Here is a 23,366-nt window from a genome sequence, read left to right as displayed (position 1 = left end):
TCCCCTCCCCTCCTCTCCCCTCTGTTGCCCTACCGGACCTCCTGACACTCGCCCCCGGCCCTCCCCTCCTCCCTCTCGCCATCGTGGGGATAACCTCACCTTCCCTCTCTCGCCCTCCCAGTCCTCCACTCCCATCCCCTCTCTCGCCCTCCCCTCCCCGCCCCTGCCCTCTCTCGCCCTCCCAACCCTCCCCTCCCGTCTCTCGCCCTCACGACCTCCCCTTGGCACCCCTCTCGCGTACTCCCCTCACCACTCTCGCCTTCCCGGCCTTCCCCTCCCCTCTCTCGCCCTCCCGTCTCTCGCCCTCACAGCCCTCACCTCCCCTCCGCACTCTCGCCCTCCCCTCCCCTCTCTCGCTCTCCCCTAACCACCCCTCTCTCGCCCTCCACTCCCTCGCACTCCCTTCTCCTATCTTCCCCCCTCCTCTCCCCTCTGTCGCCCTACCGGACCTCCCCGCACTCGCCCCTGGCCCTCCCCTCCTCTCTCTCGCCCTCGCGGGGATACCCTCCCCTCCCCTCTCTCGCACTCCCGGCACTCCCCTCCCCTCCCCTCTCTCGCACTCCACTCCACTTCCCTCACTCGCCCTCACCTTCCCTCTCTCGCCCTCCCAGCCCTCCCCTCCCATCCCCTCTCTCGCCCTCCCCTCCCCCTCTCACCCTCCCAACCCTCGCCTCCCCTCTCTCGCCCTCCCCTCCCCTCTCTCGCCCTCCCATCCCCTCCCCTCTCTCGCCCTCACGACATCCCCTCGGCACCCGTCTCGCGTGCTCCCCTCACCACTCTCGCCTTCCTGGCCCTCCCCTCCCCTCTCTCGCCCTCCCCTCTCTCGCCCTCACAGCCCTCACCACCCCTCCGCTCCCTCGCCCTCCCCTCCCCTCTCTCGCCCTCCCGGCCTTCCCCTCGTCTCCCCTATCTCGCCTTCCCCTCCCCACCCTCGCCCTCCTGGACCTCCCCTCCCCCTCTCGCCCTCCTCTCCCATCTCTCGCACTACCGGCCATCCCCTCCCCTCCCCTCTCTCCCCCTCCCATCCATTCTCCCGCCCTCCCGACCTCCCCTCAGCACCCCTCTCGCGTCCTCCCCTCCCCACTCTCACCTTCCCGGCCCTCCCCTCCCCTCCCCTCTCTCGCCCACCCCTCTCTCGCTCTCACAGCACTCCCCTCCCTTCCGCTCTCTCGCCCTCCCCTCCCCTCTCTCGCCCTCCCGACCTTCCCCTCGTCTCCCCTCTCTCTCGCCCTCCCCTCCCCACTCTCGCCCTCCTGGACCTCCCCTCCCCTCTCTCGCCTTCCACTCCCATCTCTCGCCCTACCTGCCCTCCCCTCCCCTCCCCTCTCTAGCCCTCCCCTCCCCTCTCTCGCCCTCCCGTCCTTCCCCACCCCTCCCCTCTCTCGCCCTCTCTCGCCACCCGGCACTACCCTCCCCTCTCTCACCCTCCCCTTCCCTCCCCTCTTTCACCTTCCCCTCTCTCGGCCTCCCCTCACCCAACTCTCTCTCGCCCTCCCGGCCTTCCCATCTCCTTCCCTCTCTCGCCCTTCCCTCCCCTCTCTCACACTCCCCTCCCCTCCCCTCTCTCGTGCACCCTACCTTCCCCTCACCTCCCCTCTCTCGCCATCCCGGCCCTCCCCTCCCCTCCCCTTTCTCGTGCTCCCGACCTTACCCTCACCTACCCTCTCTCGCCCTCCCGGCCCTCCGCTCCCCTCTCTCTCCCACCCGGCCCTCCCTTCCCCTCCACTCTCTCTCCCTCCCGCACTACTCTTCCCTCTCACGCCCTCCCCGCCCTCCCCTCCCAATCTCACCCTGCCCTCCCTCTCTCGCCCTCCCGACCCTCCCAACCCCTCTCTATCCCTCCCCTCCCGTCCACTCGCCCTCCCTCCCCTCCCCTCTCTCGCCCTCCCGGCCCTCCCATCCCCTCCCCTCTCTCGCCCTCCCGGCCCTCCCCTCTCCTCTCCCGCCCTCCCGGCTCTCACCTCTCCTCCCCTCCCCTCCCCTCCCTCGCACTCCCGGCCCTTCCCTCCCTCTCTCCCCCTGCCGGTCCTCCCACTCCCTCTCTCGCGCCCCCCAGCCTCCCTTTCCTCTCTCACCCTGCCGGCCTGCCCACCCCTCTCTACCCCTCCCCTCCCCTCTCCTCTCTCGCGCCCCCTACCTTCCCCTCAGCACCTCTATCTCGCCCTCCCCTCCCCTCCCCTCTCTCGCGCCCCTGACCTTACCCTCACCTCCCCTCTCTCGCCCTTCCTTCCCTCCCCTCCCCTCTCTCGCCCTCCCCTCCCCTCTTTCGACCTCCCCTTCCCTCTCTCTCCTACCCGGCCCTCACCTCCCCTCTCTCGCCCTCCAATCCCTCGCACTCCCTTCTCCTCTCTTCCCCTCCCCTCCTCTCCCCTCTCTCGCCCTCCCGGCCCTCCCCTACCTCGCCTCTGGCCCTCCCCTCCTCTCTCTCGCCCTCGCGGGCATGCCCTCCCCTCCCCTCTCTCGCCCTCCCGGCACTCCCCTCCCCTCCCCTCACTCGCCCTCATCTTCCCTCTCTGGCCCTCCCAGCCCTTCCCTCTCTTGCCCTCCCAGCCCTCCTCTCCTCTCCCCTCTCTCGCCCTCCACTCTCTCGCCCTCCCAGCCCTCCCCTCCCCTCCACTCTCTGGCCTTCCCCTCCCCTCCCCTCCACTCTCTGGCCTTTCCCTCCCCTCCCCTCTCTCGCCCTCCCAACTCTCCCCTCCCCTCTCTCGCCCTCCTGACCTCCCCTCAGCACCCCTCTCGAGTCCTCCCCTCCCCACTCTCGCCTTCCCGGCCCTCCCCTCCCCTCCGCTCTCTCACCCTCCCCTCCCCTTTCTCGCCCTCACGGCCTTCCACTCGTCTCCCCTCTCTCGCCCTCTCCTCCCCACTCTCGCCCTCCTGGACAACCCCTCCCCTCTCGCCCTCCACTCCCCTTTCTCGCCCTACCGGCCCTCCCCTCCCCTCACCTCTCTTGCCCTCCCCTCTCCCGCCCCCCGACCTCCCTTCGGCACACCTCTCGCGTCCTCCCCTCCCCACTCTCGCCTTTCCGGCCCTCCCCTCCCCTCTCTCGCCCTCACAGCCCTCCCCTCCCATCCCCACTCTCGCCCTCCTGGACCTCCCCTCCCCTCTCTCGCCCTCCACTCCCCTCTCTCGACCTACCGTCCCTCCCCTCCCTCCCTCTCTCGCCCTCCCCTCCCCTCTCTCGCCCTCCCAGCCTTCCCCACCCCTCCCCTCTCTCGCCCTCTCTCTCCCTCCTGGCCCTACCCTCCCCCCTCTCGCCCTAGGCCCTCCCTTCCCCTCCTCTGTCTCGCCCACCCCTCCCCTCTCCTCTCTCGCCCTCGGCCCTCCCTCCCCTCCCCTGTCTCGCCCACCCGGCCCTCCCCTCCCCTCACCTCTCTTGCCCTCCCCTCTCCCGCCCCCCGACCTCCCTTCGGCACACCTCTCGCGTCCTTCCCTCCCCTCTCACGCCCTCTCTCTCCCTCCCAGCTCTCCCTCACCTCCCCTCTCACTCCCTCCCGTCTACCCCTCCCCTCTCTCGCCCTCCCGGCCCATTCGCTCCCCTCTCTCGCACTCCCAGCCATCCCCTCCCCTCTCTTGCCCTTTCCACACTCCTCTCTCCTCTCTCGCCCTAACATCCCATCTTTTACCCTCCCTAGCCCTCCCCACCACTCCCTCGGCTTTCTCTCCCCTCTCTTGCCCTCCCGGTCCTCCCCTCCCCTCCCCTCTCACGCCATTCCATCCCTCCCCTCTCTCGCCATTCCATCCCTCCCCTCTCCTGTCTCACCCTCCCGGCACTCCCCTCCCCTCTCTATCTCTCGGCCCTCTACTCCCCTCTGTCTCCCTTCCCTCCCCACTCTCACCCTCCCGGCCCTCACCTCCCCTCCCCTCTATCGCCCTCCTCTCCCCTCCCCTCTCTCGCCCTTCCCTCCCTCCTCTCCCTCTCTCTCGCCCTCCCGGCCCTCCCCTCCCTCTCTATCGCCCTCCCGGCCATTCCCTTCCCTGTCTCGCCCTTTCTCGCACTCCCGGCCCTCCCTCTCCTCCCTCTCTCGCCCTTATCTCCCCTCTCTTGTCCTCCCGGCCCTCTACTCTCTACCTCTGCCCTCCTCTCCCATCTCTCTCACTTCCCTCCCTCTCCTCCCCTCTCTCGCCCTCCCCTACCTGCCACCCTCTCATCCTCCCGGCCATCCCTCCCCTCTCTCTCCCCCTCCCCTCCCCTATCTCGCCCTCCACTCCCCTCTCTAGCCTTAGGCCATCGCCACCCCTCACTCGCCCTCCCGGCCCTACCCTCCGCTCTCTCGCCTTTACCTCCCTTCCCTCCTCTCTCGACCTCCGCTCCCCACTCTCCCCCTCCTGGACCTCCCCTCCCCTCTCTCGCCCTCGGCCCTCCCCTCCCCTCCCCTCTCTCACCCTCGGTCCTCCCCTCCCCTCTCTCGCCCTCGGTCCTACCTTCCCCTCTCACGCCTTCCCTTCCCCTCTCTCATCTTCCCTTCCCCTCTCTCGGTCTCCCCTCCCCTCTCTCGCCCTCGGCCCTCCCCTCCCCTCTCTCGCCCTTTCTCCTTTCTCGCCCTCCCGGACCTCCCCTCGCTTCTCTCACCCTCCCAGCCCTTCCCTCCCCTCTCTCGCCCTCGGTCATCCCCTCTCTCGCCTTTCCCTCCCTCCCCTCCCCTCACTCGCCCTTCCCTCCCTCCCCTCCACTCTCTCGCCCTCCCGACTCTCCCCTACCCTCTGTCACCCTCCCGGCCCTCCCCTATCCTCTCTCGCCCTTCCCCCAACCCCTCCCCTCTCTCGCCCTCCTCTCCCCTCTCTCGCCCTCCCGGCCCTTCCCTCCCCTCTCTCACCCTCGGCCCTCCCCTCTCTCACCCTTCCCTCACTCTCCTCCCCTCGCTCGCCCTCCCCTCCCCTCTCTCGCCCTCCTTTCCCTCTTTCGCTCTCGGCCCTCTCCTTCCCTCCCTGCCTTACCTCTCTCGCCCTCTCTCTCCCTATCCCCCTCCTCTCCCCTCTCTCTCTCGCCCTCCCCCTCTCTCGCCCTCCACTCCCTCCTTTTCCCCTCTCGCCCTCCCTTCCCTCCCTCTCCCTCTCCCTCTCTCTCACCCTCCCCTCTCTCCTCCTCTCTCGCCCTCTCCCTCCCTCCCCTCCTTCTCCCCTTCTCTCACCTTTCCCTCCCTCCCTCTCGACCTCCCCTCCCTCTCCTCCCTCACCTCTCTCACATTCCCCTCCCTCTCGCCCTCCCCTCCCTCCCTCCCCTCTCTCGCCCTCTCCTTCCCTCTCCTCCCTCTCCTCCTCTCTCACATTCCCCTCCCTCTCGCCCTCCCCTCCCTCCCTCCCCTCTCTCGCTCTCTCCTTCCCTCTCCCCGTCCCCTCCCTCTCCCCCTCTCTCGCCCTCCCCTCCCTTCCTTACCTCTCTCGCCCTCTCTCTCTCTCACCCTCCCCGCCTTCCCTCCACCTCCCTTCCCTCTCTCGCCCTTCCCTGCCCTCCCTCTCTCTCTCCCTCTCTCTCACCCTCCCCTCTCTCGCCCACCCCTCCCCCTCTTCCTCGCCTCCCTCCCTCCCCTCTCTCGCTCCCTCCTCCCTCTCTTCCACCCCTCCCTACCTCCCTTCTCTCGCCCACCCCTCCCTCCTTCTCCTCTCTCGCCCTCTCCCTCCCTCTTGCCCTCCCGTCACTCCCCTCCATCACCCTCTCCTCTCTCGCCCACCCCATCGCTCGCTCTCCCCTCTCCTTCCTCCCCTCCCCTCTCTCGCCCTCCTCCTCTCTCGCACTTGCCTCTCTCTGCCCTCCTCTCCCTCTCCTTCCTCCTCTCTCGGGCTCGGTTCTCTCGCCCTACAGTCTCTCTCCCTCCCCTCTCTCGCCCTCAGCCTTCCGTTTCTCGTCTTCCCCTCTCTCAAACTCGCCCCTCCCTCGCCCTCTCCTCCCTCTCCCCTCTCTTCCCTCTCCCCTCTCTTCCCTCTCCCCTCTCTCGCCCTCCCCTCTCTCCTCCTCTCTCGCCCTCTCCCTCCCTCCCCTCCTTCTCCCCTTCTCTCACCTTTCCCTCCCTCCCTCTCGACCTCCCCTCCCTCTCCTCCCTCACCTCTCTCACATTCCCCTCCCTCTCGCCCTCCCCTCCCTCCCTCCCCTCTCTCGCCCTCTCCTTCCCTCTCCTCCCTCTCCTCCTCTCTCACATTCCCCTCCCTCTCGCCCTCCCCTCCCTCCCTCCCCTCTCTCGCTGTCTCCTTCCCTCTCCCCGTCCCCTCCCTCTCCCCCTCTCTCGCCCTCCCCTCCCTTCCTTACCTCTCTCGCCCTCTCTCTCTCTCACCCTCCCCGCCTTCCCTCCACCTCCCTTCCCTCTCTCCCCCTTCCCTGCCCTCCCTCTCTCGCTCTCCCCTCCCTCCTTCTCCCCTCACGCACTCAGTTCTCTCCCCTCCCTCTCCCGCTCTCTCGCCCTCCCCTCCCTCCCTCCCCTCTCTCGCCCTCTCCCTCCCTCGCCCTCCCACTCCCCCTCCCTCTCGCCCTCCCCTACCTACCTCCCTTCTCTCACCCTCCCCTCTCTCGCCCTCCCCTCCCTCCTTCTCCTCTCTCGCCCTCTCCCTCCCTCTCGCCCTCCCCTCAATCCCCTCCCTCACCCTCCCTTCTCTCACCCTACCCTCCCTCACCCTCCGCTCTCTCGCCCACCCCTCTCTCGCTCCCCCTCTCTCACCCTCCCTTCCCTCTCTCTCCGTCTCGCCCTCCCCTCTCTCGCCCTTACACCTCGCCCTCCACTATCTCGCCCTCACCCCTCTCCTCTCTCGCCCTACCCTCTCTCACCCTATCTCTCACTTTCCCTCCCTTCTCCCTGCTCCTTCACTCTCTCCACTTTCTCTCACTCTCAACCGTCCTCAATCGGTGTCTCTCTCTCTCTCTGCCCATGTCCCTCCGTTTCTCTCTGACTAAATCTCTCTCCCTCCTGTCCCTACCGCCCTCTCTCTCAGACACACTCTTTCTCCCTGCTCCTTCCCTCTCCCTTTGACCCCGAGACTGGAGGTGTTGTGTGGTTGGTTGTGCGGCTGCGTGTGGTGTGGGGAGTGGGGGTGAGATGGGGTAGAGATGGAACTGCTGGAGGAGGCAGAGACGTGCAGGACAGAGAGTGCGAGGGTGAGGGGAAAGTGAAGAGTGGAGGCAGGTGGAGAAACCGGTGTTGGGGAGGTTGGTGTGAGAGGGAGAACGAGGGAGAGTGAAAGAGGAGGTTGAGAGAAAGAGTGAGTGTGCAGAGAGAGAGAGGGAGAAATGTTGAGCAAGAGTGGGGGAGATGAAATGGGGAGGCCAGGTTATAAAGGGGATGGGGAGGGGGACAGAGGGAGTTAACCCCAGCTCCTGAGCTCAGGGCCTGGTGCCCTCCCCTTCCCTGAGAACCAGGACTTGGGGCTGAGTCTGTCTCTCTCCACCTCAGCTTCTCCAACACAAAGATACACAACAACATCGGGTACTCTGCTGCTTGGCACGCTTTCATCAGCATTTTTATTGGTTACTGAAGGAAGTGATGGATACAGTCAGTGGGATGGTGCCTTTTCTCACTGGCCCCTGAGTTGTGAGAAACATTGAAATGTTTCTCTGTAACCCCCCCTGTGGGATAAAGATGGACAAACCAGCGCTCCCCTCAGTTTGTTACCATAGCGACAGGCTGCTCCATCGCTGAAACACTGAATTGAAATGAGAAAATCCCGGATGGTGTGATTAATGAGGGAATTTGATGGATGGATGGATTTGGGTGAAGGGATATTTCAGCACATTCTTCAGCTGCTGCCTGAACTTAGTCTGGGTCACAGCATAAATCGCGGTGTTTGTGCAGCAACTGAGGAGCTGCAGCATGAAGCCCAAATCGTGCACAAACCAATCGAGAAACACAGACTCATACCCAAAATCATACATCCGGGCCCATATAGAAAACAGCATTAACATTGACCATAACAGGATGAAATTGGCCGAGATCACAAACAATAAAATGATGGATTTTTTTCGGTTTCTCATTTCTGTGTCAGACTGAGCGTCCCCATTGGTGTGAGCGCGGAGTCTCCTGCGCGCTCTGCTGGTCACTAAAATGTGTCTGACGGTGAGAACATTGAGCAGCAGAATCAGGAGAAATGGGACACACGGGGTTAGAATGTGGTGGAGGAACTCGATTGTGACCCAGAAACTGGAGACTCGAACAGCGTCTGCTCTATCACAAAACCAGGGGTCGTTCATCAACCGATACCGAGGTGTGAGCATAAAATACCAGAAAATGTTCTTTAAACAGCTCAGCACAGTCACTACTCCCAGAACCACAGCCGCCGTTTTCTCACTGCAATATTTACTTTTCAGCTTCTGGCAACAAATGGCCACAAAGCGATCAAAGGTGAAAGTGACGGTGAACCAGACAGAGCAGTCAGTGGCTGCATAAAGCAGGACGGCATGGATATTGCACACGGGGATGGAGTCCTTCAGGAAATAAAACTGTTCCCGATAAACAATGGGAATGTGTCTCAGGATCAGGTCGAGGATAATGACCAGGAGATCCGCCGCTGCCATGGCCCCCAGATAACGTCTGACACATGGAGACAATCCACATTCTTTATAAAGCAGGACGTAGATGGTCACTACGTTAACTGTGAGGAAGGAAAACAAACACATTATCCATCAGCCTGGAGGCAAAGGGACCCGTTTGATCGGGGACCCAGTGAGATTTTCAAATGTGTCCCTGTATTCAGGGATTTATTAAAATATTGGAGCTGGAATAACAAATGGGAAGGTCAGAATTACTGACAAAAATGTGACAGAAACCACAAGAATCCCTCCATCCCAAACACACAGAGACACATCCAGAAGGACAGATGGTTTCTAGAACATTTCCACACACTCGATCACTCGAGAGCAGACACAGGTCACTCCTTCCCAGTTCCTAATACGGAGGGTGGGAACGTTGCTGTCCTGAAGGATTCTCTCCCAGTTTCCTGAAGGCAGACGGAGTTTGGGATTCCTGTATTTTGGTCTAAATTGTGGTCCATCCTGTGTCGTGAAGAAATGTAAATGCTGGGAAAACGTATTCACTCCTTTAACTGCCTGAGTGGCCTTCGGAACAGTGTGTACTTCTCCCTGGAACGGGATCTCTTCCCTCGGGATCTTATCGTTTGTTAAATTCACTGACGTCCGGCCGTTCACAAACGACGTCAGTGACAGAACGTTCATGGGAATGTCAGTTATAGAATGTCGGGGACAGAACGTTCCGGGGAATGTCAGTTATAGAATGTTAGGGACAGAACGTTCCGGGGAATGTCAGTTATAGAATGTCAAGGACAGAACGTTCTGGGGAGTGTCAGTTTTAGAATGTCGGGGACAGAACGTTCGGGGGAGTGTCAGTTATAGAATGTCGGGGACAGAACGTTCCGGGGAATGTCAGTTATAGAATGTCAGGGACAGAATGTTCCGGGGAGTGTCAGTTATAGAATGTCGGGGACAGAACGTTCCCGGGAATGTCAGTTTTAGAATGTCAGGTACAGAACGTTCCGGGGAGTGTCAGTTATAGAATGTCGGGGACAGAACGTTCCGGGGAGTGTCAGTAATAGAATGTCACGGACAGAACTTTCCGGGGAGTGTCATTTATAGAATGTCGCGGACAGAACATTCCGGGGAGTGTCATTTATAAAATGTCGCGGACAGAACGTTCCGGGGAATGTCAGTTATAGAATGTCAGGGACAGAACGTTCTGGTCAGTGTCAGTTACAGAATGTCGGGGACCGAACGTTCTGGGGAATGGCAGGTATAGAATGTCGGGGACAGAACTTTCTGGGCAGTGTCAGTTATAGAATGTCGGGGACAGAACGTTCCGGGGAATGGCAGTTATAGAATGTCGGGGAAAGAACGTTCCGTGGAATGGCAGTTATAGAATGTCGGGGACAGAACGTTCCCGGGAGTGTCAGTTATAGAATGTTAGGGGCAGAACGTTCCGGGGACTGTCAGTTATAGAATGTTAGGGACAGAACGTTCCGGGGAGTGTCAGTTATAGAATGTCAGGGACAGAACGTTCCAGGAATGTCAGTTATAGAATATCAGGGACAGAACGTTCCGGGGAATGTCAGTTATAGAATGTTGGGGACAGAACCTCCACTCCCGGCACCTTTCCCTGCAAACGCAGGAAATCCAAAACTTACGCCGACACCTCCTCCCTTACTTCTCTCCAAGGCCCATAGGGATCCTTCCATATCCGCCACAATTCCCCTGCACCTCCACACACATCATCTACTGCATCTGCTGCACCCGATGTGGCCTCCTCTATATTGGGGAGACGGGCTGCCTACTTGCAGAACGCTTCAGGGAACACCTCTGGGACGCCCGGACCAACCAACCCAACCACCACGTGGCTCAACACTTTAACTCTCCCTCCCACTCCACCGAGAACATGCAGGTCCTTGGACTCCTCCATCGCCAGAACATGACAACACGACGACTGGAGGAGGATCGCCTCATCTTCTGCCTGGGAACCCTCCAACCACAAGGGATGAACTCAGATTTCTCCAGTTTCCTCATTTCCCCTCCCCCCAACTTGTCTACGTCTGTTCCCTTGAACTCAGCACCGCCCTTCTAACCTGCAACCCTCTTCCTGACCTCTGCGCCCCCACCGCACTCCGGCCTATCACCCTCACCTTGACCTCCTTCCACCTATCACATCTCCATCGACCGTCCCCCAAGTCCCTCCTCCCTACCTTTTATAATAGCCTGCCTGGCACACTCTCCTCATTCCTGATGAAGGGCTCTGGCCCGAAACGTCGAATTTCCTGTTCCTTGGATGCTGCCTAACCTGCTGTGCTTTAACCAGCAACACATTTTCAGCTCTGATGTGCAGCATCTGCAGACCTCACTTTTTACTCTCCAATTTCGATGTGCTAACCAATAATCATCTCATGTTAATATATTTTCCATCATCCTACGAGCTTTTCTGTCTTGTGTAAAAAATTTTATTTTGTAATACCTTGTGGAAAATCTCTGGAAAGCCTGGTGTCTACCAGGTCTCCTTTATCAAGTCCGCTTGTTATATTCTCAGGCATCTCCAGAAATACTCTGCATGATATTACAGGGCAAAATATAATTTCCCTTTCACAAAACCACATTGATTCTGCTTGAAGCTTTTCTAAATGTCCATGCTGGCCAGGTTTTCCAAATTAAGCTCATCCCATCTGCTTTCATTTGGACCATAGGCCTCGAAATGTTTCCCATTCATATGTTTGTGGAAATGAGTTTTAAATGTTTTAGCTGTAAATACATCTACCACTCCTCCTCTGGCAGCTCATTCCATACCCACACCACCCTCTGTGTGAAAACACTGCCCCTGCCTCCCTTGTAAATTTTCCCTCTTTCACCTTAACCCTCTGCCTTCTACGGCTGAACTCCCCCATCCTGTGGAAAAGACCTCGGCTGTTCACGCTATCCATACCTCTCATGATTTTAGAAACTTCTATAATGTAATCCCTCAACCTTCTGCATTCCATTCAATACTAACTTCAAGAACAAGCATTTAAAGATAAATACTGCAAATTTGAAACTACAGTAAACATGACAGGTAAACAATACTCAGCCCAAACTTCATACTGTGATTTGTTTTTTCTCCATATTACAAAACTAAGGCAGCATGAAATGCTTACTAGTGCCAATAAGAATTCAAGCACCTGATATCCTTTATCTAAAGGAGGTGATGATCTTGACAGTGAAAACGTAATTATGGCCAGATGTATATAATGTTACATAGTCAACATTCTCCCTCCTGGCCTCCCTATGACCTTGTGTGATTGTGTCTTCTTTATCTTGCACTCAATAGAGAGAACCCCTTTCCCCATTCACACTTTAATTTAAGCCCATTTTACATCATCTTCTCGTTCACCACTGCTAAAAGCCGGATTACCTTTGCCACGCCCTCTTTTCCCTGTCACCTTCTCCCACCTCTGACAAGGTATTAAAAAGCCAAGTTTCCAATGCTTTTCAGTTGTGAAGAAGTGTCACACTGGATTTGAAATGCTAACGTTGTTTCTCTGTCTTTGCAGATGCTGACAAACCTGTTGAGTTTCTCCAGAAATGAATAGGCAGAGAACAAATTTTCACAAAACAAATAACTATGGATATGGCACTAAAAATACTAAAATTGCTTGAGAAACTGAGAGCTGTGTAGAGTGTCACTGGACCTGAAAGTTTAACACTGCATTCATTCCAGAAGATGCTGGAACATCGTCAGCAATTTCTTCAGAAATTTCTGTTTTTGGACAATTTCCAAAGAAGTATGTCAAAGTTGCTCAAACATCCTGTCCAACATGGAGTACCGTACACTGGGAACTGAACAATAACGCACGGTGCACAAATTCCTTGACTCTGAAATTGTTGCTGTGAATCACAGCGACAGCAGAAACAGAATTGTATTCAACGACAATCTGTAACATTTTCCCGACAATAATTCGTCAGTCAACCATTAACATCAAGACGACCAATGGTTCAGTGATGAGTGTGAGTGAACATGCCAGGGATGGAGTCACATGGATCTAAATCTGTTGACAACCCATTAAAGCTACCAAAATTAACTGGTTAAATCCCGACTAGTAGAACTAATGTGTGATGGAGAGGGGAAATGATCCCAAGAGTAACAGATCAGATCTAAACTTTGTCGTCCTGCCAAATCCAAACATAAATGTCAATGGACTATTAAACAATTTACTGGAGGAGAGGACTTCACAAATATCATCATCCTAAACATCGGAACAACTCTGTATGTCAGTGAAAAATTCAAGGATGTGGTGTCTGCACTATCCTCAGCCAGACGTGTTGAGTGGATGATCCACCTCACACTCATCATGATTCCCACAGAATCACAGATAGTCGTGTTCAAACAATTCGATTTTCTTCCCGTGACATAAAGAAACAGCTGAACACAACAGATACGACAAAGGCAATGGATCCTGACCCCATTCCTGCAATAGGACTGAAGACTTGTGCTACACAACAAGCCATGTCCCTGGGGAAGCTGTTTCATTCCAGCGCCAGCTCTGACATCTCCCTGACAATGTGGAAAATTGCTCAGCTATGTCCAGTCCCTGAATAGGAGAATAATTATAATCTGACCAATTACCACCCCCTCAGTCCCATCACGACAGTCGAATTGGTGGGAATACTTCTTGAGCAAGATGTCAATTAGCACCAAAGTAATCAGGTCAGTGTGGTTTCCGGTAGGTCCCCTTGCGGGGATGGTGCTGTAGTGGATATATCATTGGATTACGAATCCAGACCAGGCCAATGCTCTGGCAGCTGGTGGAAGTTAAAAATAATTAATAAAATCTCGAGCCCTAAAATCTGGTGTCAGTCATAATGATCTTGTGTCCAATGTTGACTGTAAACATCGATCTCCTTCACCAATATACTTTCAGGAAGTGAATCCCCCGTGCTTTACTGGTCTGGCGTAAAAGTGACTCCAGACGCACAGACATGGTCTCTGAATCGGCCACGTGAGACAGTCAATTGTATCAAACTACTCTGATGTCTTAAAGGATAAAACCTGACAGAACACCCGGCATCAACCTCATTATCAGAAAAGGGAATGGGAAATACAATCCTGTTGATCCTGCATAGCCATCCTTCCTAACATCTGAGAGCTTGTGACAACATTTACCGAGCTTTCCCATAGACTGCACAGAAACATCGGGAGAGGAGAAGGTCATTCAGCACATTGAGCTTTTCCCATGCTATTTCATGGCCGAACATCTCCTCAACGTAGTTTTCCCCACACAATGTTCATATCCTAAAATATGGTTTAAATATTATGAAATATAGTGCCTTCGGCCCATCAATATACAGGGAGTTCTCTGATAATGCTTGTTTATTAAGTGCAATTTGACTGCAATGTGATTCGTGAACCATTTTCTATAAAGTGAACTATCATCCCTGCTTCAAATCTGTCACACCTTGTCAGAGTTTTACATATCTCACTGAGATCTCCACTCATTTCCCAAAGCCCATGGAATACAGGCCCAGTCACCTCAAACTCTGCTCCCACAATTAACTGTCATCACAGAGATCAGTCTGTCATCCTTCACTGCTCTCCATCAATGTCAGGCCTGCCCTTTATTAGGACACACAATATTGCACAATGTTCGAAATGGGATCCCACCAAGGCCCTGTACAGTTGCAGTAAAAGACCCTTACTCCTTTATTCTAAATCCCCCTGAAATGTTGGTGAATAAATCATTTATCTTCCTACCTGCTTTCTGCTCCTGCAATATTGCTTTCACTGACTGGTGCACAGGGAGATCCAGATTATTTTCAATGTTACAGCTCCCTACTTGCTGGGTCTATGTACACTGCGTCCAGCATGCCAATATTGACTTCCATGTTCAGAACTCATTGCCCTACATGGAATCGGAAGGCTGCGTGGAAATAAACAAAAATGCAGCTTAAGTTCATTTAGAGATCAACAATTTTCAACCAATCCCTTTTCAAATGATAGGCTGCCATTCAATTGATCCCATCAGTGTACACAACCTCTCATCTCTGCCACTGCTCTCCATCTGCCAGGTATTTGCCCAGTCACTCCACTTGTCTCACTCACCTTGGAGCCTTTTTTTACATCCTCCTCATCCATTCACAAGCTGACAACGTTTAGTGTTGTCAGCAGTCTTGGGAATATTGCAATTGAGCCCCTCAAACAAAGATATAATGTGTTTTGAGATTAACTGGATCCCAAATCCCGAACCTCCAAGCCTTCCATTCAAAAATCATGGTTTTGTTCCTACTCACTGTTTCCTGCCAGCTCTCCCATTCTAAAACCATGAACATATATTAGCCCCAGTCCTATATGATTCGAATTTGCACAAAAGGCTTGGGGCTTTATCAAAAATCCTGCTGAGATTTCAATCGTATTGCATTAATGCCTTCTCCATAATTTTGCGAACAGCCACTTTCTCAAATATGATTCCTATTTCATAAATCTCTGTTGACTTTGTCTATGCCCATCAATTTCACTCCAATATTTTCACTAAAACGTTTTCGTTGATAATTTCATTCAATTCCCTTTTTCTCAACAGACTAAAGTTCCCTAGTATTGCAAGGAAATTTTTTTGTTTGTTTTTTCTTCTTCTGTGAAGACATAACTGAAATATTTGCTCCATTAATCCGCTATTTCCCTGTCCTCAATTATCTGATATCAGGCTGTAAGAAAGCTGCACCTTTTTCTCTTAATTTTGCCATTGATGTATTTTCAGAAGATATTACAAGTTCACTCATATACACTTTGATAAGATATTCTTCAGAAATCCATCAATTCCTATCTTAAGCTACTGAATGATTGAACTTGCACAGACATAAAATCACAGAAGCACAGACTCTGTACTAACAGAAATACAGCACGGTCTACATTAGCCCCACTTTCCAACACAAAATCCGTCGTTGTGAAACTTATGGCGTTTCAAGTGCACAACCACGTATTTTCTAATGGTTTTGAGGTTACCATGACAAGTGCATCTCAGACCCAAACACACTCTGGGTGAAAAACAGTCCTCAAATCCTCACTAAGCCTCAAACCCTTCGCTTTAAAACTGTGTCCCTTCTATCCACCCCGTCCATATCCCTCATAATCATATCCTCTTGATGCACAGCCTTCTCTGCTCCAAACTAAACAAACCGAGCTTATCCAGCCTCTCTCCATAGCTGATATGCTCCATCCAAGAGAACATCCTGGTGAATCACCTCTGCACCCCCTCCAGTACAAGCACATCCTTCCTCTAATGTAGCTCCCAGAATTACACACAGTATTCCACCTTGGCTAATGAAAGTTCCGCATAGCTCTTATAATCAATGCTTCGATGTGTGAAAGCTGTGTTTACGCTCCCGTACGCTTTCTCAAATTGTGTATTAACCTGTTCAGTCCCATTCATTGATGTGTGGAGGAGCACCCTCTCAGTATCCTAGTGTACTGCCATTCATTGAGTCCTCCCCTGCCTGGTTCCTTCTTCCAAAGTGCATGTCCTCATATTTATCAGGGTTGCATTCCATCTGCCATTGATGTGACCATCTGACCATTCTATCTGTATCCTCCTGTAACATAAGGCCTTCCTCCTCACTGTCATCTACCCGACCAATCTTTGTATCAATCCCAAACTTACTAATGACACTCCTCACCCCTTGTCCATATTCACAGCTGCATCCTTTATGATAAGGTTTAAAATCACAAAACATCAGCTTATAGTCCAGCAGGTTTATTTGGAGGCTCGATCTTTCTGTGCGCTTTGATGAAGCACTTCGAAAGCTAGTGCCGCCGAATAAACCTTTTGGAGTATAACCTGGTGTTATGCAATTTTTAGCTTTGTCCTCCCCAGTCCGACACCAACACTTCCGAATCACAAATTTTAAGAGACACAGCACTGATCCCCGTGGTACACCATTGGACACTAGCCTCCAATCACACAAACAGCCTTCTACCACCACCGTGTGTCTCCTACCACTAAAGTTGATTTGGTTGCAACTTGGCAAGTCACTAATGAGTCCTACCTGTTCCCTGGTTATTCTGTTCTGCTGAAGACACTTGTAGATTATCTGGGGATTCTCCCGAATCTTGCCTACCAGTAGGTGTTCATTGCCCCTGTGTTAGTTAGTCCCCTCCAAGTGATGAATTTCCTCCTTATTGTAGTCTTAACAGACCTGTCCCAGATCCTGCCATTATTTGCCTTGAATGTGGAATAGACAGCGAGGGAAGCATTCTGTTCATTTCCAACTTGTCAGATGTTTTGTGAATTATCTAAATTTCACTGTGACTCACCTCTCATTCTTTGACACTCCAGAGAACACAGGCCGAGTTTTCTCATCAGGCAATCTCACCATCTGAGGGATTAATCTGGAGAATGTCCATTGCACTTCCTCCGTGGTCAGTATGTTATTTCTGAGATTCGTTCACCAAAACTGTACACAATACTCCAGCTACAGTCTCACCAACACGCAGTAAAACTGCTTCAACATGTCTTTACATCAATGTTCTGACTCCCTTAAATGAAGGCGAACCAAACTTTAACTTTCCACCTTTATATATTCCTCCAAATTACCTTCACATTCATTGCATTTACGAAGTCACTGAGATCTTGTAGAAACCCTTCCGAAAATCCAATATATGCCACTTCTACTGATTCCCCATTATCTATGCTGCAAGAAACAACTTCAAACAATTTCCAAAGTTTATCAAGTATAATGTCTCTTTCAGAAATGCATGCTGATTCTCTCCATTGTTGCTGTTAATTTCTAAATAGCAAAAATGTCACCCTGTGTAATCGATTCCAACAGTTTCACTACATATGTCAAGTTAACTGGTCTACAGTTCTCCAAATTTTGTCTTTTTCCCTTTGTAACTGTTTGGATCCCTTCCATTCATTTATAATTTATCCACAATAGTTTCCGGTCTCTGCAGAATGTACAGGAAAATAAAACACAATCATCGACAGTGCAATTAAAACTACTATTGGTGGTTAATTTCTGGCATTTTGATAGTAAGTACATCTGTTTCGCCAGATTTAGCGATGCTCAATCCAGCTCCATGTTCACGTACTACCTTGTTACTGATATGAATTGACTTTATCTCTTTAGCTCCAGGAGTCCGATATGATCACTTGGTATTACTGGGTGATTTTCTGGATCTTCCTCCATGAAGACAGATGCACAGTAACTGGTTGTTTTCTTGGGCATTTCCCTGTTCTCCACAATGACCTCTCCTCTCCCGATTACAAATTTCCACATTTGAGCTTGCTTCTATTTTGTTTCCTTTGAAATATAGATCGCAGATTGATGCAGTCTTTGTGTTCCTGTTTGTTAGCGTGCATCTTCTCTTTTTGATTTCCTTTTCAGTTTCAAGGCCTTTCTTTTCTGGACCATTAATTTCTGAGAATTCTCAGGTTTTCACAATAGCTGGAATTCATCTGAAGTCACTTCCTATGATTAACATATTTTCTAATTTGTTATGTTAACCATCACTGAGTCACTTTCTCACTCTTTGGTGTTTGCACATGAAATAAATAGACGTATGTTTCAGACTTTGCAGTATTTCTAAATCTCCTGGTCCTGAGCAGTTATATTCAGGAACACCGCAGGAGGATAGGAGCATAGAGAAGAAATTGTGGGAGCACTGCTTGGCTCTTTTCTATCATCACTGGCCAGGTGCTGGACGGCGGAGCGTAGCGAATGCTGAGCCTGTGTTCAAGAAAGGCTGCAAAGATAAACCTGGATACAACTGGGAACAGTAATCCTAAAATCTAGTGGGTAGGTTACTTGAGAAGATTCGGATAGATTATATATACATGCATTTGGAAAGACAGGGTGTGGTTCGGAGTAAGATTAGAATGGTGCTGGAAAAGCAGAGCAGGTCAGACAGCATCCGAGGAGCAGGAAAATCCATGTTTTGAGCAAAAGCCCTTCATCAAATTCAGCACAGGAGTTTGTACAAGGAGATCATGACTCACAATTTTGTTGGAAGTCTTTGATAAAGTGACCAGCAATGTTGAGGCGGTTCGGGTGGTATATGTAGTCTAGGTTAATTTCAGTAAGGCCTTCAGTAAGATTCCACATGTTACGCCGCTCTGGAAGGTTAGATCGCATGGAAGTGAGGGGGAGATGGCAAATTAGATACAACATTGCCTTAATGGTAGGATGGAGAGATTAATACTGGAAACATGCTGGTCAGACTGGAGGCCTGTGAATAGTGGAATGCTTCAGGGGTTGATGCTAGGACCACTACATATTACTTATATCGATGGTTTAGATGAGAATGTACAGGCATGATTTATAAGTTTGAAGACGGCACTAAAATAGGCGGCATTATGGAGAGTGAGGAAGGTTGTCAGAAATTTCAGAAATTACAGCAGTACCTTGATCAGCTGGAGAAGTGGGCTGAGATATGGCAAATGGATTTTAATATTGATCAGTGTAAGTTCTTGCATTTTAGGAAGTCAAATCAAGTTTGGAGTTTCATGGTGAAAGGTTGGGTCCTAAGGAGTGTAGTGGGACAGAGGGACCTTGGAATTCAGGTACATGGTTCTCTGATAGTTGATTCAGAGGTAGACAGTGAAGAAAGCTTTTGGCACACTGGCCTTAATTGGTTTATATGACTGAGTATCGAAATTAGAGAGTTATGTTGCAGTTGTCCAGGACGCAGGTGAGGCCATACTGGTAAGGTTATGTTCAGTTCTGTTCACTTTGTTATAGGAAGGATGTTATTAAACTGGAAAGAGTGCAGAAAACATTTGCAAGGATGTTGCCAAGGTCTCAATAGTCTGAGTTACAGAAAGAGGTTGGACAAGCTAGGACTTTTTACTTTTGTGTGCATGAGGCTGAGGGAGGATCATATTGAAGTTTATAAGATCATGTCAGGAATGGCTAGAGTGAATGCACCTAGTCTTTTTTTCCCAGGGTTGGGTAATCACAGACCAGAGGGCATCAGTTTAAGGTCACAGGGGTATGAGTAAAAGGGAACCTGAGGAACAATTTTTTAACACAGGGACTGGTACGCATACGGAATGAGAAGTGGTTGAGGCGGATACATTAACACAATTTAAAAGGTATTTGAACAAATACGTGGATAGTAAAGGATGAGAAAGGTACGGGACAATGGCAGGGACATAGGTTTCGCGTGGTTGGGCATTTTGGTCAGAATGGACCAGTTTGGGCCGAAGGCCCTGTCTTCGTGCTGTCGGACTCTATGTTTCTAACAACCATTGCTTGTTTCCCACTGAATGTTATATTGTCCTTTGTAAATTCACTGAAGATATCTTGTCACTGTAGCCTCCAGTCTTCCATGATGTTTTCTAGAATATTCAAGCCTTCTATATTGTATGCAGACAATTTGTGAAGTACACCTTAGAAATGCCATTATTCCTTAAAAGCTGCTTCAGACCAAGTTTAATAATTCGTCCTTCTGACCACACAACATCAAATCCGAAATAACCTGCTCTCTAGTTTGCTTCACAACATACTCTTCAACCCACCTCATATACACTTAAAGAACTTATTTTTCACAACTTCAGCAATCAATTAGTTAACGCAGTTTAACTACAAGTTGAGACCACCCAAAAAGACTGCGGTATCCACAATACTTGCCTATCTAATTTCCAGAGCATGTGATGCTCAGATTTTCTGCTACCGTTTTGGTTTCGATATATAACACACCAATATTTGCTTCTCCTTGCTATCTGTAAACTCTGCCTAAACTGATTCTGTGGAACCTGAGGGACAGGTCTGTGTAGTTATTAGTGACAGATCTGGACAAAGCATTCAGGGAGGCTCACCTCGACGCTGAGATGATCTGAAGAAGTGTCCCACAATACTGGACAAGCAACAATATCCTCCTCCTCTATGAGGATAAGAGTTACCATATACTCTCTGCTCCCTCACACTCACTGTGTATCTGTTATAGCACCTAACCCCAAACAAGATTCACGCTCTGTCTCCGAAAAAGGCTCATGCACTCCCACTCTCACTATTGAATTCAGCAACTAATAATACTATAAGGATTCAAAACTTCCTACTGAGTCATTCCAGACACCTCACAACTCCCCCACCTACACCAGCACAAACAGCAGGGTCACCAATTCCCACTCTCCTTCCATCCCTTTTTCTCATTCAAGGAGAAACAGCCTGGAATAGGATAGAAAGGGCCAAGCTGGGTAGTGGAGTACCCGATATCTGTTCCCTCACTCCTCTCCCACCGCCATGTGGGGAGGACTCTTAAAGAGATGGAGAGGACCAGGACGCCTCGTGTGGAATATCCGAATCATCCACGTCCTACTGACCAGTTAAGGAGCAATGTTCAGTGAAAGACAATTTTCAGTTTAAAACCACTGGCAGTTCCAACAATAGTCCTTTCTCTTCCAAAAATAAACCCCACCGATACCTCACTGCACAGAAACGCTGGCACAGAAGTACACAGACGCACACACACAATACTTACAAGGAGATAGGTATACATACACGTATAAACACACAAATACATATACAGTCAAATACAAATCGACATAAATACAGATAGAAACACAAGCTGAAACACAGACAGATGTAGACACGCAACCACACAGATAACAAGCACATGAACACACACAAACGCACACACACAGGCAAAAGAACACATACAGACACACACAGACACATGCACAAACACTTAACTCGCATACAAGTACACAGAGGCACAGACACTAGTGTCATTAAGACACAAAATCGGTATGTTTTTGATTTGTAAGGAGATCAAGGATTCTAGGGAGAAGGCAGAAGAATGGGGTCGAGGTACATATAAGAAATTATTGAACGGAATTTCACACACAATCAGCTGACTGGCCTCAATCTGCTCATTTCCTTAATGCTCCTGCGGTATTATGCTGTCAGGCATTCTCTTCCTGAGACAGCAGCAGAGGCTGGGTGCGATACATATTTGAATGGAAAGGGTCAGTGGGAATGTGGGATAGGTTTGGAGTCCGGAATGGATTATGTTCCTAGTTATTCCTAATTATTCTGTCCTTAAGTCTGAAAAGAGGTGGTGGTTTGATGTTCAGTTAACAGTTTTAAAATAACAGTCTCACAATGAAATAAGGACGTCCCTTTCACTTTAGTGTTGTGCTACCTGTGGTGTCCTCATCCTCAGGGAGCAGTGAAGGCTCGGTTATTGAAGATATTCAAGGCTGAGCTCTACTGATCTTTACTGGACAGAAGGGTTAGTGTTTATTGGGAGCAGATAGGAAATGGATGGTCAGACACACTCGGATCAGACATGAACGTTCTGTATGGTGCAGCCGAATGGGCAACTTCTGCCCCATCCCATGTGTTGTTCCCTCAATCCACTCCTCAAGGCTCTTACAGAGATATACTGCTGTCCCTGCGCCATCTGTTGTTCCCTCAATCCATCCTCGAGGCTGTAACACTCCATTCAGTCAGACAGGATCGTTACAAAGACATAGTAGGAGACCATTCCGCCCCTCTAAGGAATAACACTGGAATATAGAATGAAGTAATTCAGCTCGATCAGTACACGACACAGTCCAGGAGGAGACCATTCAACCCACCTGAGCCGCTGGACAGGAACAGGGAAGCTGTCGCTAACAGGAAATAGAGAGTGGAGACAAATGTTTATTTTCAAGCTGCAAAGCTTTAACTGATGGAGTGCCTCAGGGATCACTGTGGGGTCATCAATGATCAACAATCTGGATCAAAGATCTGGAGGAAGGGAAGGGAATGGCTTGGAGCTCAATTAGCTCATACATCAAGATGGTCATTCAATGTGTCGTCAAATGGAGGCAGTGAGTCTACAATGTGATACCGGCAGGGAAGGTTAGTGAGCAAACCTTCAGCAGAAATAACATAAGGTAAGTTGTCTATTTTGGCATGAAAGATGAAACAATGGTAAACAATTTGAATGGAGAGAGATTGCCCAACTCTGTGATACAGGAGGTTTCCATGTTCTTGCGACATGAATCATATGAAGTCGGATGCAGCAAGTGATTTGGAAGGTAAGTGGAGTGATGCTGTTTTTGGCAAAAGGTATCAGGTGTAATTGGAAGAATGTTTTACTGCATCTGTACAGGGCATTGCTGAGACCACATCTGATGCACTGTGTACAGGATTGATCCCCTAAACAAAAATAAAAAGATGTAATTATTTTCGAAGATTTTCAAAGAGGTTTCCCTTTATTCATTCCTGGAATGCCGGCCTTTTGTTATGGGGGATTAACAGTTTTGATCTTAGCTGAGAAATAGTATTGAACCATCCATGACTTTCTGAAAAGTGTATCAGCTGGATGTATATTATCTCCTGTCAGCGACACTAAAGCTAGAGAATAAACTGTAAGAAAAAGATGCATTGATATTAACACACATACTCTGAAGACACCTACCAATATTTACAAATTACACAGACACGTGTAAGTATATCTTCAAATTATAAAGTGGGGACTTTTTTTGCGATTGGAAGGAATTGTACACAACAAGAGCAATGACGCACCTGCATATAATCCATAATCAGATTTTCCAAAGAATGTTCCAGGAGATCGCACATGGTCCAGTTTGGTGTTCAGTGACAAAATTGCATGTTCCAACACAGAGAGGGAGAAAAATGTTCCCTGTCTGAGAAGCAGCAGCCGATTGATTCCTCTCTCTTACTTTGTTCCGCCCGATAGCAAAGTGTGAGTCCAGAAAATCCTTGCGTCATCTTTACCACTTGTGAAGGATTCCTGGTGAGGATTCATTGGAATCTCTCCACTGCCTGAAATGAAGGGAATTTAGCCAAATTCCACTGTTCCAGAAAGAAATCCCACTACCAGTTGCTTGTGTGAGCAGAATAACTTCAAAGGCAGAATGATATTTGAACCACTCTATCATTTTACCATTTGTTTTGAGTTCAAATTTCTGTGTCTCAC

This window comes from Hemiscyllium ocellatum, chromosome 5, assembly GCF_020745735.1.
Source record: "Hemiscyllium ocellatum isolate sHemOce1 chromosome 5, sHemOce1.pat.X.cur, whole genome shotgun sequence".
NCBI classification, from domain to species: Eukaryota; Metazoa; Chordata; class Chondrichthyes; order Orectolobiformes; family Hemiscylliidae; genus Hemiscyllium; species Hemiscyllium ocellatum.
This window is presented reverse-complemented; position numbering follows the sequence as displayed.